Genomic DNA, 10,774 nt, shown 5'->3' on the forward strand with positions numbered 1-10,774 from the left:
GTAGACTCTATCGGTAGTTTATTCCTTTTTATTGCCAAATAGTATTCTACTATATGGATATACTAGTACTACATTTTATTTATCATCGATTCACCAGTTGATAAACATTTGAGTTCTTTTTATTTTTTGACTGTTACAAATACTGCTGTTACGAACTTGCACATAGAAGTCCTTCTGTAGACATATGTTTTCATTTCTCTTGGGCAGATACCTAGATGCAAAATTGTTGGGTCACATGGTAAATTTATGTTAAGAATCTGCCAAGCTGTTTTCCCAAGTGCTGCGCCATTTCACGTTCCCACGAGCAATGTGTGAAGGCTCCAGTTCCTCCACATCCTCATCAACACTTGTTATTGCCTGTCTTTTTTATTATAGCCATTCTAGTGGGTGTGTAGTGGTTTCAATTTGCATTTCCCTACAGACTAATGATGAGCCTGTTTTCATGTGCTTATTGGCCATGTATTTGGTGAAATGTCTGTTTAATTCTTTTTCCCATTTTTAAAGTGAGTTATTTGTCTTATTATTGAGTTGTGAGTTCTTTATATATTCTAGATGCAAATCCTTTTATCAGACATATGATTTACAAATATTTTCTCCTCCTCTGTCACTTGTTTTCACTTAATTAGTGGATTTTTTATCAAAAAAATTTTAATTTTTATGCAGTCCAATTTATCATTTTTTTCTTATATTACTTGTGTTTTTGGTGTCATATCTAATAACTTGCCCTAACCCAAAGTCATGAAGATTTACTCCTATGTTTTCTTCTAAGAATTTTATTGGTTTTTTTTTCTCTTACATTTAGATCTAACCCATTTTGAGTCAATTTTTGGATATGGCATGGAGTAAGAGTCTAAATTAATATTTTTGCATTTGGATATCCACTTGTAACCAGAACCATTTGTTGAAAAAAACAAACTATTTTTTCACCATTGATGCTTTGGCACCTTTGCCAAAAATCAATTGACAAGGTAGGGGAGGGTGGGGGTAACAGGGAGAGATCAACCAAAGGACTTGTATGCATGCATATAAGCCTAACCAATGCACACAGACAACAGGGGTGGGGGGGGGGGTCAGGGCATTAGTGGGGGAGGGGGGCAATCGGGCAATAAGGACACATATGTAATACCTTAATCAATAAAGAAAAAAATTATTTAAAAAAATTAATTGACCATACGTGTAAGGGTTTATTTCTGGACTCTGAGTTCTGTTCCATTGATCTGTATGTCTATGCAATGCCACTATCACAATGTCTTGATTACTGTCCTTGTTTTTTCTTTTTTTTTTCTTTTCAGTTTCTTCATATACTTACCTTTAATTTTATTTAACTGGGAGAATAGGTCATCTCTTTTCTCTCTCCCCATTGATATTAGCTCTTGGCAAGAATGTACTGGTAATGGAGGCTTTCTAAAATCAAGTCATCAAAGCCTCTCCTGTGAGAATCAAGAAGTCATTAAAGGGACTATGACCATATTCTTATTCAAACACATCCCAAAGGGGATCAAGAAAGGAGTAGGCATTCTATCCTCGCCACAATAATCGGATTTACTGATTCCCAGGGAAAAGGGAATAATTACTGCTAATTATGAGGTAGTTAAGGAATTACTTCCTTTCTCAATATGGCTTTAGAATGTACTAGACCTGAGAAGTGATGTCTGTCTTTGAGCTACAGGTATGAGTGTATTTGTTTAGCAGACTCAATATTTAAAGACATCAGTGTGGATATTGGATATCGAAAAGAAAGCTGCTGAAAAAAAGAAACCCACCTTGAAAGATGGGATGTAGAATGCCAATGCTCTCCCTCACTAGAATGACCTCTGGGAGGAGGTGCCAATTCAAACATTACTGATCGACTTGATGAGCCCTGCAGACATGACTCATGAGTTTTCTTGACTTGGGAACTGAATAGGGGAAGGGAAAGGATCCAGAGAGATACACCCCTTCCTGGTGGGGAACGCAGGGATTTTCTGAAAGTGGATTGCCAGGGGTGTTGATGAAGGATGCCACCCAGAGAGAAGCTGTATAACGGAGGACAGCAGAGTGAATTTAGCATTTAACTCTTTTTTTAAAAAAATATATTTTATTGATTTTTTTACAGAGAGGAAGGGAAAGAGATAGAGAGTTAGAAACATCGATCAGCTGCCTCCTGCACATCTCCTACTGGGGATATGGCCACAACCCAGGTACATGCCCTTGACCGGAATCGAACCTGGGACCTTTCAGTCTGCAGGCCGATGCTCTATCTACTGAGCCAAACCGGTTTCAGCTAGCATTTAACTCTTGAGATGCTTTTCTCCTTGGTTCCCGGGAAAACCCTAGTTCTTACCCAGCTGTAATTTTCTCTTTCTGTCCTATAATTCCTTTTTAAGCTGCCCAACTCTTCATTAAAGCAAGTCACACATGGCAGCCCCGCCTCATATGATGGTCTTGGGGAGAATAAAAACGTGCTGTGGTGAAGGGGCGGAGGGGATGCTCTATCCCCTACCTCTTTCCTGGGGCCCATGGGGGGAAACACAGTTTTCTTGAGGTACCTACATCCCAAACTCCGGGTGGTGGCCAGCATTATGAAATGAGATTCCCTGCAGAATTAGAACCTTTAAAATGGTGAACCAGCTCCCAACCGCACAACTCAGAACTCAGGGGGTGCCCAAGACTGAACCTCCTACTTCTCTGTTCATGTTTAATGAGACCTACCTCTGAAGGGGGAATTGGGAAGAGGTGAACAACTGTGTGATCTTTTAAATGTATTCATTTGTTCAAAAAGACAGAGTCCTACTATGTACCAGGCATCTTGTATCGCATGTTTTTTATGTCACCTAAATCCTTTCTGAAAGAAAGTAAAGTGAAGAAAGAGAGGGAAAAGCACTTAATAAATCTTGATTGAATGAATGAATTGCAAGAGCCAGATGGCATGAGCCTTAAATGAGCAGGAATTTTTCCATGAGGCTGAAGGAATAATGATCTGGGAGTGGCTTTTGAGAGCACAGAAGGCTCTGCCCCTCCTCCTTACTCTGTGGTGGGGAGGATGGCAGCTTCCCTGAAAACAGTTGCTGGGTCCTCAGTTAGGCAGGAATTGGAAGAAGGGCCTCTTAAAGGGCTGAATGCTTCTGGAGGGCACCAGGGAAAGATTGAGGAGGGAGCAGTGGGAAGCTGGATCAGGGGAGAGGAAGTAGAGAAGGTTGATAGATGATGAACCAGGGTCTCATTTAGACACTAGCTGAGGATTACGGGGATACTGGGCCCAGTGGGATTAGCTTTTAAATGGTCCTCCAAGCCTGCACTATTAGAGGCTTAATTATGCTAATTCCAATAATCATCAAATAGCTTCTATTTTCAAGAACCTGTGATGTGAAGCTCTGGAAAAGCTCTGGTAAAGCTCTTTATGAACACAATTTTATATCATTCTTATAATACTGCAGTAAGTAATATTCCCCTTTTACAGAAGAGGAAGCTGAGGCTTAGAGAGAGAAGTAATTTGCCCAAAACCAAGCAGCTAATAAGTGCCATAGGTAATATTCAGACTAGGTTTGTATGTCTCCAAATGCCAGGCTGCCTAGCAGCTGATCTGTGCTGACTGGGGCCAGTTCAGCTGGTCTGTCCTGGCTGTGGCCTTTGTGGCACTGGCAGCATAAGGAGCGTCCTTGGAAACCTAGAGGTGTCCATGATACACACCTATGCAACTCCAAGCCTCTGGCCAGAGCCCCCACAACACTTCTGAATCACATTGCCCACATTGCCTGGAGCCCGCATGGACTCTGCTCAACTTCCACACAGGGCTGGGGTCCCAGAGAAATACGTAAGCATGATTATATGTGGGGGAAACAGAGCTCTGTGAAATGTCTACCAAACAACCCAGATCTAGACTACGGGCCAGGGCAGGCTGCCCCAAAGAAATCATGCCTGAGCCAAAAGTGAGCTAAAAACTGAAGTGGGCAGGGTGGGAAAGTCCTCCAAAAAGAATGGTGCAAAGGCTGGGTGGTTGGGGGTGGGGGCACATGTGTATTTGAGGAACTGAAAGGAAGCTGGAGGGAACGCAGGAGAAGGGAGTGTAATGCTAAATGATGATGGAAGGTAGGTAAGGGGAAGCCATTTAAGGAGTTGGGTCTTTATCCCAGGAGCAATGGGAAGTCAGTAGAGGGTTTTAATGGGAGTGACATGGTAAGACGGGAGAAGGGCAGAGCTATGCAGTAAGATCAGTTAGGAGTTCCTCAGGAATCCAGATGAGAGGTACTAATAGGGGTTTGAAACATGGTGGTCAATGATGTGGACCAGCAACTGACTACCAACAGGTAGAAGAGTCCCTGGACCTCATCAGACTCAGCTTGGATGAGCGGATTTATGTGAAAATGAGAAATGACAGAGAGCCTTGAGGCAGATCACCTGCTCATGGTCAACATTTAAATATGGTATTAGAAGATATGGCAGAAACTGTGACTACTACAGAAATTGGTGAAGAAACATATTAAGAGATATAAAAATCAACAAAATGGCATGTTCCAATGCTCTTTGTGGGGGGATGGTGTTGTACTAGTTGCCCCTCCATGGAGAGTTGGCTGAAACAAATAATTTATCTTGGATGGAAATTAGGAGACTTTGTACAAGTGTTTCTTTAAATGTAGAAGATATTGAAAAGAGAAACCTGTGTAAATTTTGATATTAAGAAATGAGTAAGGAATCTTCCACTCCTGAAATGAGTTGATTTGCAGATAACTCACAAATTCTTAAGTTAAATGGCACTTCTATTTTTCTCCAATCCTTCCAGTAAATGTGATCACCAAGATGCAGCCCTCTTTTTTAGGAGTTGATTTGCTCTACTGATTTTTTCCCCCAGACAATATCTGAATTTTTAAATTTAAATTAAATGTCTCCTTTTTTGATTTTTTTTTTAAATGCAAAAAAAAAAGGAGGTAATAATAGCTTGGACCAGCAAGGCATCAGTAGAGGTGAAGAGAAGGGGGTAGAGGAAAGAGATGCTTTGGAGGTAAAATTAACAGGATTTGGTGATGGTTCCTAGGATTCTGGCTTGCCTATTAGGTGGCAAATTCACCGAGACAGAGAACAGTGGAAAGGTTCACAGAGTGTGATCATGAGTTAGGTCTTGGACATGTTGGGACTGAAGTGCCATTGAGACACTGAGGTAGAGATGTTTACTAGGTAGTGGGCTAGGCTCCTGTTGGTCAGGAGCTTAGATAGGACGTTCTCCAGGATGGAGACATAAAGGTGTGAATCATCACCAAATGGATTGCAATCAAATTGTAGGCATGGATGAGATCACCAGGGGAAAAGTCCACAGTGAGTGAGCGCAAAGGCCTAGGAATAGGCCTTGAAGAGCATGAGTATTTAATGACTGAATGGAGGAGGATGGCCCTGCAAAGGAGACAGAGAAAGAGACCAACCAGGAGAATATGATGCCATAGGGGTCAAAGAAGCTAGTGTTTTAAGAATGAAGTAATCAGCTCAGCTGGCATGGCTCAATGGCTGAGCATCAACCTATGAACCAAGAGGTCACCGGTTCGATTCCCTGTCAGGGCACATGCCTAGTTGCAGGTTCAATCCCCGGTTGGGGGCATGCAGGAGGCAGCCAATCAATGATTCTCATCATTGATGTTTCTATCCCTCTCTCCCTCTCCCTTCCTCTCTGAAATCAATAATATATATATATATATATATATATATATATATATATATTTTTTAAACTGAAGTAATCAAAAGATCTAACAGATGAATACTGGGGGGAAAATCCCATCCAATTTTGAGACATGGAAGTCATAGCTCAAACATCGTGTTTCAGGGGAGCTGTGAGAGGTGAAAGCCAAATCCAAATGAATGTTGGAGTGAGTAGGAATGCTATATAGCCAAGAGCGGGGAAGGAAGCTGGGGTTAAGGTTGCAGGGAGCAGAAAGATGGGAAGAATCCAATTGAGAGGGTGGGATCCAGTGCTCAGAGAGGGAGGGGATTCTGGATAGAGTGAGGTGCCTGAGAAGCAGAGGGGCTCGGAATCAAGGCGAGGCAGGAGCACTGGCCTGAGGTAGGAGGAGGGGTGCTTTCTTTAATGCATCGGGAGAGAGGACAGATGTAGGGAGATGTGTGAACGTGCTAGTGGGTAACTGGGGGAGCTCCTGTCTAGTGGCTGAATCCTCTCTATAAAGGAAGGGGCAAGATCACATGTGCCAGGGAGGAAAGGGGGGTGTAAAGAGGATGGGAAAGGTTAGAAACAGCCATTGCAGAGAGTAGGGTTCCAAGCTGACTGGAGAAATGTGTCCAGGGCCCAGCTGCAGTCAATGGCTATGGGTTATGGGAACATCAATCTGACCTGCGGAGTCACTTGGCTGCTGGCACAAGGCACTAAAAGGCAGACAGGGGGCTCATCTGCGGCTGGGGACTTGCCAGACAGATATGGTCAAAGGCAGAAAGGCAAAAGGGCTTGGGATATTGACAAGCAAATTATTAAAATGTTGGGCCTTGGCATCTAAGTTAGACAAACAAGAAGAAAAGGGAAAGAAGGAGAGAGCTGATACATTAGGAGAACACACAGAGGTCCACAGGGAAGAAGCCTGAGGAGACTGAACAGTTACCTTGAGGGTGCATGAGTAAGGTGCGAGCAGCAAAGGCGCGGTTAGGGCTGGGACAAGGCCCAGTGTGTGATGGTGAGAATGAGGTGCCCAAGTGGCCCCTAGGAGATGGCCATGGTGATGAGGAGCTCAAGGTCTGCCTTCTCTGGCACGGAAGTAACCCAGGCACATGGCAGGACGTAGCAAAGGCCACTGAGAAGTTCAATAAGCTGAAAGCATCCTAGTAGGCACAGTCATTGGATCTGGCAAAACGGAGGTGAATAGTCATTATGTCAAGAGCAATTTCAGTGGAGAGTTGGTCCCCAAAGCCGGTTGTAGTGGGCTGCGTGTGAGCAGGAGATGGAAGAGTGGAGGCTTCATCTATAAACAGCTCTTGGATTTGTTGTGAGCAGAGCAGGGAAATATTCAGTCTCTCCCACTGGCGGGGGGGGGGGGGGGGGGGGGGGGCGGGGGGGCGGTGAGGGAGGGTCAGGGGAGCAGATTATTTTCTAGGATGAGAAAGAATTAAGAATAACTATGAGCCTATGGGAATGATATAGCAAAGGGGATGGGATGGGTGAGGGGAGAGAAGCGAAGTCCTGGAGGAGCCAAAGCATCCTGGGGATCAGTGCCCACTACTGCGGGGCACGTCCTCCTGGGAAGCAGGAGGGAGATGGCGAGGAAGGCTAGGACGTGGGGGGTTTGGTAGTGGGGGATGAGGAAGCCCTCCCCTGGCAGCTTCTGTTTGCTCAGAGAAGCTGGGGCTGAAGTCCCCAGCAGAGTGTTCTATTGAGAAATTAACCTGGGCCTCATCCCCAACCCCCACTGACTCATCAGGAGGGAATGAAAGGGCTTTTGTGTTCTGAGGCCATTTTTTTCTCCCACCGCACACCTGAGAAGGTAAACAGACTGTTTTCCTTTCAGGTGTCAGAGTGCCTTCTGACTGGCTAAGAGGGAGAACCACTTAGGGAGCTGCCCCTCCCGCATGGAAGTGAGGGGCAGAACAGGTACTCCCATCCCCCCCTGAAACAGGCCCCCACGGACGTGGCTGTGTGTCACTACAGATGCCAAAGACTAAGGGCTGCAACTTTGCTGGTCTATAGGAGAGGCCCTTTTGAAAGAGCCTGGGATGGAAAGAATGGGGGGGTCCCCTTCCCAAGGACTGGGGGACACATAGTAGAAACCCCATGGCGGTGACAGCGAATGTCTGCAAAAGCGTCCCCAAAAGGACCTCAGCCTTCGCCCACAAGACTGTGCAGCACAGACCAACCACCTCTGGGACTGTGCGAGCCCCTGGAGTTCTTGGACAATTGAAGGGAGTTGAAGGAGGGCTGTGAGTGATATGGAATTCTTACTGATCTGGTTAGGGTAAGGACTCAAGCTGAATTTAATTTGATTTAGAGCAACTAAGATGTATTTACATCATGGGTTTGAGCAGAGTGTCCAGTGGGCCAGGACCTGGACAAAGGGTGAACAGTGAGGGGGAGCTGACATCTGGCTCTCCCCTCACCCTGCACCCTGGGGGCAGAACACGGCAGACACAGAACTACCACGTGGTACCATTTGGCCTTCACAGATGAGCACAAGGACGTCCCTCCCAGCAGGCCCAGGAGCAGGGCAGCAGGGCAGACCCACACGGACCCCATGCTCAGAGCTGGGCAGTCTGGACAGAGCCTGGGCCTCTCTGTCTGTGGCTGTTATGCACTCACACTTGAGATTCGTGTCTGTGTGGACAGAAAGGGAACATCTACCTGTTCATTCTTTTAAATATGTGTCGAGCACCTATTGTGTGTCTGGTTCCCATGCTGGCCACTGGGATATGGCAGTGGGCAAGGCAGGCTCGTTCCTCCTGCCCTCAAGGAACCCACAGTCTGGGGTGGGGGACAGACATAGGTATAGGTAGTGGTGATACCTAATGCTTAGAGCTTCAGCAGGTAAGCCCCAACCCAGCCAGTGGTTAGGGGTAGCTTCCTGGAGGAAGTGATGGTTCTAAACAGGATCCAGGGTACTGAAACCCACTCACGTAGAGCAGGTCTTGCCCTAGTTGGTTTGGCTCAGTGGATAGAGTGTCGGCCTGCGGACCGAAGGGCCCCAGGTTCCATTCCAGTCAAGGGCACATACCTGGGTTGCAGGCTCAGTCCAACATGCAGGAGGCAGCCAATCAATGATTCCCTCTCATCATTGACGTTTCTATCTCTCTCTTCCTCTCTGTTCCTCTCTGAAATCAATTAAAAAATATATATTTTTTTTAAAAAGATAGAGCAGGTCTTAAGAGGTGCTTTTCTATGATTATGTGCAAGAGATTCTATGACCAACTTGGTTCTGTGTGGTCAGAAGCTCTTTGTCTCTCTCTCTCTCCCTCTACCACTCTTTCTCTTTCCCTCTCCCCAACCACCTCTGGGGCTCCTTCCTCCGTCTGATGCATTCCTCACAGAGCTACATGGTCTCTAGGGACACAGGAGAGATGTATTTCTGGCCCAGAGACTGAATGAATGAGGATGCCACTGCCTGAGATGGGGCCAATTAAAGACCAGTGGCTCTAGGTGGGAGAGTGAATTCTGTTTACCTGAGGGATATGCAGAGAGTGATATGAAAAAAGGTTCTTGGTTATGTGGGTCCTGAGCTCAGAGGAGGGGCCCAGACTAGAGATAGAGATTTGGAAGTTAGTATATGGTTGGTGGTGCTTGAGATGGTCCAGGGAGAAGGGACAGAGGGAGAGAAGGGACAGGATAGGACAGACCCCAGGAGGAGCAGGAGGTGGTACAAGAGATTGAGAAAGGGTGGCCATCGAGGAAAGTCCAGGCCATCAAGCCAAGGGGAAGGACTGTTTTCACAAGTCAGCAATGAGCTGGCATAATTGGCTAAAAATAATACTTTTCTAAATTGGGGGGAGTGGTGGAGAAGGAAGCCCCAAACAAAAACCTAGCGCCGTCCTAAATTCTGAAACACCTAAATTATGGCAAACATATATAAAGCTGCATAACATTCTCAATACCTCCTCCACAGTACACCAAAATGACCAATGGGCAAAAAGCCACTGACTAGGAATATTCATCTTTCCGTTTGTCATCAGGATCTAATTGTTTGCCCAGAGTCACGGGAGTCAGTCCCATCCCCTTCTTACACACCAGGGGGCGCAGACACACTGTTTCTGAATCCAAGTCCCGCAAAAGCAGGCAGTGATTACCAGAACTTGACCTCTCAGCTGAATCCTTAGGCCCCACCTTCACCCCTGCCCTGCACCTGTGAACCCTGAATCCAGGTGCTTCAACAATCCTCAAACTCTGTTTATTTCTCATCTGACTCCCAAACTCATAGAGGTATCAGAGAGGCCCCGCAGAAAATCAGACACTCCACAGGGGTCCTCACCTGACCTACGGCAGTACAGGTAGGTTCCCCATCTTTCATGAGAGGGGTGGGCAAGAGAGGGCAGTTGTGGTTTTGGCTGACTTTTACGTGGTGGTGGCACGGACTGGGAAGGTGGGTCTGACGCTGAGGGCTTTGCTGCCGAGGTGTGGCTCTAGCTTCGGAGCTCACCCAAGTCCCTAGGAGTTAGGGCTCAGAATAAATCCTCAGGTACATGATTGGTTTAGTCCAGAAATTTATAGGGTCTGCATATGAGTTTGGTATGAGGAGTCAGAAACTCAATACCAAGGTTTATATCAAGTTTGGAGGACATTATCAAGTCTTGAACTCAAGGGCTAATTCAAGACTTGACTCAGGCTCACAGTTGAAATTGATATAAATATTGGGGTATTGGCCAGCCTGAGGTGGGGTTGACATCTGATCAGAGAAGTAGAGGGTGAGTATGGAGACGAAGCGGATTTGCATGGAGTTTCTGCAAAGCCAGTCTCATTAATCTTGGGTTCCAAGAAGATGATTATTAGAGTTGGGTCAAGTTAGGGTCCGAAATGGTCCCAAGGGTGGGTGGGGTTTGGGGTCGGTATTTGTGTTAGGTCCTTTTCTGCTGACCCAATCTCAATTCAGAAATTGGGCATCCCAGCTCAGAAAGTGTGTTGGCGTTGACCTGAGGTTGGGATTGGAGTTTTATGTGAGGTTTGGGGTTCAGAAGAGAGCACTGGGGTTCATAACAAGGTAGCTATTGGACTTTAGGGTTCATCTAGGAATGGGGGCTCAGCATTGGTACCAGGGTTGGTGCTATTGTCACTATCAAGCTTAAAGCTCAGGTAGTGAGAGGTGATCAGGAGGTCAGAGTCAGAATTGGT

At 46.0% G+C, this 10,774-nt stretch overlaps 1 pseudogene across 1 annotated transcript; it reads left to right on the forward strand.

The window, feature by feature from the left end:
- The first annotated feature begins 4,245 nt into the window (after positions 1–4,245).
- On the forward strand, positions 4,246–4,554 carry LOC308515559 (U6 snRNA-associated Sm-like protein LSm3; annotated as a pseudogene). The gene has a single exon. The product of its transcript is annotated as a U6 snRNA-associated Sm-like protein LSm3 (transcript).
- The last annotated feature ends 6,220 nt before the right edge of the window (positions 4,555–10,774 follow it).

Source organism: Myotis nattereri (assembly GCF_964212035.1).
Source record: "Myotis nattereri genome assembly, chromosome: 3".
Lineage (NCBI taxonomy): Eukaryota > Metazoa > Chordata > Mammalia > Chiroptera > Vespertilionidae > Myotis > Myotis nattereri.